This window comes from Octopus bimaculoides, chromosome 14 (genome assembly GCF_001194135.2).
Source record: "Octopus bimaculoides isolate UCB-OBI-ISO-001 chromosome 14, ASM119413v2, whole genome shotgun sequence".
NCBI lineage: Eukaryota > Metazoa > Mollusca > Cephalopoda > Octopoda > Octopodidae > Octopus > Octopus bimaculoides.
The window spans coordinates 39,592,412-39,600,004 of NC_068994.1; the positions used below are offsets into that span (position 1 = coordinate 39,592,412).

The 7,593-nt window shown below is 37.1% G+C and overlaps 1 protein-coding gene across 2 annotated transcripts in view; it reads right to left on the reverse strand.

Annotated features, from left to right (window-relative positions):
* LOC106872382 (protocadherin-18) overlaps positions 1 to 7,593 on the reverse strand; it is a 66,598-nt gene that overhangs the window by 9,242 nt on the left and 49,763 nt on the right. The window lies entirely within an intron of this gene.

Genomic DNA, 7,593 nt, shown 5'->3' on the forward strand with positions numbered 1-7,593 from the left:
ATCTTTTTCATGACATTCTGTACAGCTTCACCCTGGTCTCTATTCAATTCTATATTATGTATGTAAATTTGTTTTTTAGAAAAATCTCTTTTGGTTCACGCTTTCCAAAAAATGTTACCTAAAATAATTAAAATGAAATATTAATTATATTAAACTTATCCTACAACCTTTTTTTTTTCTCTAAAAGACATTCTAACGTATTGTGATAACCCAGAAACAATATTCTATACATTTATATTTTCTTTGCTCTTCAAGAGAGATGGAGTGTGTGTGTGTGTGTGTGTGTGTGTGTGTGTGTGTGTGTGTGTGTGTGCACGTGAATGCATGCGTGTGTGCATGTATACATGCATGCATGCATGTGTGTGTGTGTGTGTATCTGTGTGTATGTGTGTGTGTATATGAATGTCTTCAAATTTTTATTGCTTAATCAGAGGAAGAGCTCTGCCTGTGACCATTTCCAAGGCTTCTGAGACAGGATGGAAGGAAGAAAAAAGAAAGGAAAGAACAACCATACATCTACATTAAGACTATATTATCCTAATGTCTTAAAGATGCAGTTATACATATATTATAGCACTATATTATCTAATGTGTCATAACTACACAGTCACATCTGAATTATATCACATTACCTAAACTATCTTAACCACACATGTTTATATCATAGCACTACATCGTCTAGTGGTCTTAACAATGCAGCCAGACCTATGTCATCGTACAAATGTGTTTAATCACATTAGTTCTCTGATACAAGTGTGAGTAATCTAATACATCTTAACCACAGAGTTATACATTTATTATGGCACTACATTATCTAGTGCATTTTAGCCAAAACAACCATACCTCTGCCATTAGACTACATTATCTAATGTGTCTTAACCACACACACACATACATGTATCATAGTACAGGTACATCACTGAGATTCCTGAATGTGATGATCCAGAATTTTTTACAAATTCTCATGACAACCAAACTAGTACTTTGCACAGTACAGTATTTATAAACTTGTATCATTTATACTAATGTGCAGGTATCTTTACTGCATTTAATTATTAAAGTAAATTTAATATTTGTTTAATATAGTCTGTTGGCCAAGGTAACCCCACTCCCCTTGGTTCTGAAATATTAGCAATCTGGAAAAGCTTTGGAACTAAAGTTTCTGGAATATCAATGTTGTACTTACACTACATGCTCTAATGCCATTATCACACAGACATCCAATAATATAATTTAATGTAATAACCATTCAGACATACATGTATCATAGTACTACATTATTTAACATATCTTGAACCTCAGTCATGCCTGCAATCCTAGAAAGTGCTTGTAAGCATCATTCTGGAGATAAAGTCTCGACAAGCTGAATTCATTCATTCTCAGTTCAGATTTAAATCACAAGTATCTTTATCTTTTAATTGTATCATTTCACTGGACTGTAACTATGACTGCGATTTTGTTCAGCTTGATTGTTCTTCTTCTCAAGCACAACATAATACCAAAGGTCTTGGTCATTGTCTCTATGAAGCCCAACACTCGAAAGGAACTCAGCCACCTTTCCTCCATGAGGCCCAACACTTGAGAGTTACTCAGTCACTTTGCCTTGTCAGGCCCCACACTCAAGAGGAACTCAGCTACTTTGTCTCCGTGAGGCCTAACATTCAAAAGATGTTCTTTACATGCCACCAGCACAGGTGCTTTTATGAGTGCTTTTATGTGCCACTGGCATGGTGCCAATTTGTGTGACACCGGTATCTGCCACGAGTGAGATTTTGCTCAGCTTGATGAGTCTTCTTCTCAAGGTGATGGGTCCTCTCAAGCACAGCACAATGCCAAAGGTCTCAGACACCAGTCATTGCTTCTATGAGGCTCAAAGTTCAAAGTTCATGCCTCACCACTTCATCCCATGTTTTCCTGGGTCTACCTCTACCACAGGTTCCCTCCACAGTTAGAGATTGGTACTTCCTTACGCAGCTGTCCTCATCCATATGCATCACATGACCATACCAGCACAGTCATCTCTCTCTCTTGCACACCACATCTGATTCCTCTTATAACAAACTTTTCTATCAAGATGCTTACACTCTGTCAAACATGCACATTGACATTGCAATAATCATACTGGTTTCATTTCTTTCAAGCCTACACATGTCCTCGGCTGTCATAGCCCATGTTTCACTGCCATGCAGCATGGCTGTTTGCACACAGGCATCAAACAATCTATCTGCCTTTCACTCTGAGAGAGAAGCCTTTTGTTGTCAGCAGGGGTAGGAGCTCTCTGAACTTTGCCAAGCCTAATCTTATTCTGACAGCTATGCTCTTGGAGCATCTACCTCCACTACTAATTTGGTCACTTAGATAATGGAAGCTATCGACTACCTCTTGCTTGTGCTACTAGCAGTTGATGGAGTCTATTTTCTGTGCATTTTCAGCGTTTATTGTATCTGTGCACCTTCCACATACAAAAGTTAGCTTCCTTGTTAACCTTCCTCTAATGTTTCTGCACCTCTTATGTGTCCAAAGCTTACACTGGGTGCATCTTATGGAGTTTCTACCTACACTTTTTCTACAGACTGTGCAGGGCCATCTACCTGAAGAGATTTGTGACTTGTCTGCCTTCCTACTTACTATAACTTTGGTTTTTGCTAGGTTAACTCTAAGGCCCTTTGATTCTAGACTTTGCTTCCATACCTGAAACTTCATCTCTAGTTCAGGTAGTGATTCAGCTATAAGAGCAAGGTTATCAGTATAGAGGAGCTCCCAGGGGCAGCCTGTCTTGAATTCCTCTGTTATTGCCTGGAGAACTATGATGAACAAGAGGGGGCTGAAAACCGATACTTGATGAACCCCTACTTGTACCCTGAATTCTTCGCTATACTCATTGCCCACCCTCACTTTACTGGTAGAGTCTCTGTACAAGGCTTGTATGGCTCTCACCAACCACTCATCAATCCCTAGTTTCTGAACTGACCACCAGATAAGGGATTAGCGGGTCTCTGTCAAAAGCTTTCTCTAAGTCAGCAAAAGCCAAGTACAGAGGTTTACCTTTTGCTAGGTATTTCTCCCGCAATTGCCTTACCAGAAATAAAGCATCAGAGGTGCTTCCACCTGGCACAAAACCAAACTGCATCTCATCTAGACTAATTCTCTCCCTAATTAATATTTATGAGAAGGGTTTCTGCACAGATTCCACTTAACAAATTCATTCACAAGCCATTGGTTAACCTGGGGCTATAGTAAAAGACATTAGCCCAAATTACTGCAAACTGAGACTGAACCAGAAGCCATATAGCTGCAAAGTGAGATTCTTAACCACACAGCCATGCCTGAGTCTATGATAGTTTTTAATTTTTTTTTATGTTTTCCCTCATATTTTGAAATCATTCTGTAAAAGCTTAAACATCACAACTGCCCATTTCACAATCTCATCTTCTAAAAATTACAGAATTTTGGTCTGTGAATTCAAACATGATCAATTACTTGAGAAAATATGGGGTCTGTCAGGTTTACTTGACCTTGGCAATATAGAAACAAAAAAAAACAAAGCAAAAAACTATGAAACAAAAACAAAATATCCCTAAGACATGAGGCATTCTGTAAACCTCTTGAGTCTGGTTTGGTTATGGAACTATTAAATTTAATTAAACTAAAATTATCACTCATGAAGAAAAATGGATGTGAAAATGAAAAAAAAAAAAAAATACAAAATATAGAAAATATCAATGGGAGGTTTTCGTGAGTTAAAATATTTTCAAGAATAATCAAATGTTTTCTCAGAAGAGAGTATGTGATTGGAAAATTATGATAATTATATTATACAAATATTTGAAAAAGCTAAAGGATTTTGAAAATGTTTCTTAAAAAAAGTGCATAAAAATAAAAAAATAAAACATCTTGGAAAATACTAATTTTTCAAAGCAGGCAGTTTATCACTTGAGTAAAAAAAAAAATGGAAAATTCCGAATAATTTTCTAATTGATATTAATTGCACAGAAAATACGCATTTTTGTTAAGAATATTTTCATTAAAATCTTTAAATATATCAAAAACTATATAGAGAGAATAGCATTACTAGGAGATCAAATGGTAAATGGTTGAAGTTGGTAAATTTTAGAATAATTATTAACTGTTTTAGAAAGAATTTAAAAATTGGCATAATTGTTTGCCAATAGCTCCTATGTAGTGTTTAGCTGATAAGAAATTGTAATGTATAGTACAATATGAGTATATAAAGCTAAGAGTTAGACATTAATTCTTTACATATATTCTTGTAAATTTTGTTGAATATTTGCATTGAATCTTTTACAATGGGTGGGTGATGGGGCAGGAAATGTCTTGGCTTTGGGTAAAAGAAAATACAGGAGGATCAGTTAATTATGATTTTATTCAACGTAATGTCCTTTCAGATTCACAGTTATTTCAGGAGTCCTTCAGTTTTTCTAAGCCCAGAAGATTGGCCTCCAGCCAGGCCTTTCGTGATACCCTTAAAACCAGGAACTTTTCAGCACTCTATCATAGGATACTTTTCAAATACAAAATTGTGTTAAGTCTTGGCTAGAGAGAGTGGGGGGAGAAAAATATGCACAGACATGGTTGTGTTATTAAGAAGCTTGCTTTGTAACCACATGAATTTGGGTTTAGTCTTACTGTGCTGACTCTTGGGCAAATATCTTCAATATAGGCCCAGGCTGACCAATGCCTTGTGAGTAAATTTCATAGAGAGAAACTGTGTGGAGGTGACCGGCTGTGTGGTAAGAAGTTTGCTTTGCAACCACATGGTTCCAGGTTCGGTCCCACTGTGTGGCACCTTAGGCAAGTGACTTCTACTACAGCCTCAGGCCAACCAAAGCCTTATGAATGGATTTGGTTGATGAAAACTGAAAGAAGCCTATTGTGTGTGTGTGTGTGTATTGCTGTGTCTCTGTTTGACGACCAATGGTGTGTTTACATTCACGTGACTTAGTGTTCAGGTGAAGAGACCAATAGAACAAGTACCAGGCTTAAAGAGAAAATAAGTACTGGGGTTGATTAGTTTGACTAAAATTCCTCTAGGCACAGCATGGGCACAGTCTAACAATTGAAACTAGTAATATATGATATACATATATATATATATATATATGGTTCAGTGGTTAGAACGTCAGGCTCACAATCATGAGATAATGAGTTTGATTCCTTGACTGCACTGTGTGTTGTGTTCTCGAACAAGACACTTCATTTCACATTGCTTCAGTTCACTCACCTGTAGAAATGAGTTGTGATGTCACTGGTATGCAAAAGTAACTGCTGGTCTTCCATAAACCATCTTGCCTGGACTTGTGCCTTAGAAGGGAACTTTCTAGGGACAATCCCATGGTCATTCATGACCAAAGAAGGTCTTTATATATATATATATATAAGATGCATATATATATTCTTTTCTTCTTTCATTCTTTTACACATTTCAGCCATGCTGGAGCACTGCTTTAAAGAGTTTTAATTGCCGAGATCAACCCCAGGACTTATTCATTGTAAGCCTAGTACTTATTTTATCGATCTCTTTTGCTGAACCACTAAGTTACAGTAACATAAGCACACCAACATTAGTTGTCAAGTGATGGTTGGGGAGTAAACACAGACACAAAGACACACACATATATACATATACACACAACAGACTTCTTTCAGTTTCTGTCAACCAAATCCATTCACAAGGCTTTGATTGGCCTGAGTATATAGGAAAGACACTTACCCAAAGTGGTATGCAGTGGGACTGAACCCAAAACCAGTGGTTGGGAACCAAGCTTCTCACCACACAGCCTGCACCTGTATGTATATATATATATATATATATATATATATATATATATATATGCATATATTTAAGTATGTGTGTGTGTCCATGCATATGTGTATTTATGTTTTTTGCCCACTACCATATAACAGCAACAAATGTTGACTTGTTTATGTTAGCATAACTTATCAGTTTGCCTAAAGTGACTAATAGAAAAAAACACTAGACTTAAAACAAGCATGAAAAAAAAAAAATAAAAAAAAATAAGGTATTTGGATTGATTTCTTCAACTAAGCAGTTTGAGGTGGTGCCCAGCATGGCTGCAGTCCAATGACTGAAACAAGTAAAAAGTATAAAAGAGAAAAGATAAAAGGAGAGAAGGGGAGGGTGAATAAGAGAGATAGGCTTTCATTCGCGCTTGGCATATGAAGTAGAGAAGTATTTTTTATCAAGTTGGCAATGTCAAATTTCTGGTACATCAAGTCACTAATACAAAGGAGCCTTTAATCTATGATTTCAGAAGCTTTTTAGCAACCAGGTTCTTCTGTGGTGGATTGAGTAAGAGTTTTCTATAGCATCAGCTTATCAACACCTTCTGAATAAAATTTGGTTGACAGAAACTGTGCAAATTCTCATCGCATGCATGCAAGGGTGTGTGTGTATGTGCATGTATATATGTACATACATGTATTTCTATATGAGTGCTTATGTGTGTGCAGGTGCGTGTGACTGTGTTTACATTTATATTTAGCAGTATATTCATAAGTGCAGGTGTAGCTATGTCGTTAAAAAGCCTGCTTCCCAGCCATGTAGTCTCAAGTTCAGTCCCACTTTAAGACACCTTGGGCATGTCTTCTGCTCTGGCCCTGGGCCAACCAAAGCTTTGTGAGTGGATCTGATAGGTGGTCAGTGAAAGAAGCCTATTGTGCGTGGTGTGTATATTATATATATGTGTGTGTGTGCTTCGATGTCTGTTCCTTATGAGCATGCCCTGGTACTTTGCCACCATCTCTCTCCTGCTCTTCTTCATTCTCTCTCTTTCTCTTGCTCTCTTCCACTCTCTCTCTCTCTGAGACCAGGTAACCATGTATCTCCTCAACAGCCAGACACCTCTTTCTGTATCTCTATCACACTCTAACCCTTTCATCATCTGACACAAGATCACCTTAGAAATAGTCTGGAGAAGTCATAAAAGAAGACACTTGCCTAAGGTACCATACAATGTAACTGAACCTGGAAACCATATGGTTTGGAAATAAACTTTTTAACCACACACCCAAATTTGCACCTGTATATAATATATTGTGTAATTACCACGTCTCAATCAGCAGTGATAGTATATTGGGTTTCAAATTTTGGGACAAGGCATGCAACTTTAGGAGAGGAGGTAAGTCGATTACATCAATGCAAGTGTTCAACAGGTACTTAACCGTTTAGCATTCAGATCACTCTATCAAACGTAATGCCTATTTATTTTCATTGCTTTGAATTTATCCTCATTATCTTGTAGCCTTGAGATTTCGATTAGGTGGCTGCATATTTTTTATACTAACATTGTGGGGTAGGTGACCCCAAAAGTATGAAAGATAAAGTCAACATTGGAGGAATTTGAACTCAGAATGAAAAATGATGGATGAAATGCTGCTAATCATTTTGACCAGCGTGCTAATGGTTCTGGCAGCTCAATGCCTTAGTGAAGTGATAGAACTACAATTTATAGAGCAGTGACAATGAGTAAATTTGATGTATTAAAAAAAATGGATATTAAAAGTGATGGGAGAGAGAGGGAGAGAGAGAGAGAGAGAGAGAGAGAGAGAGAG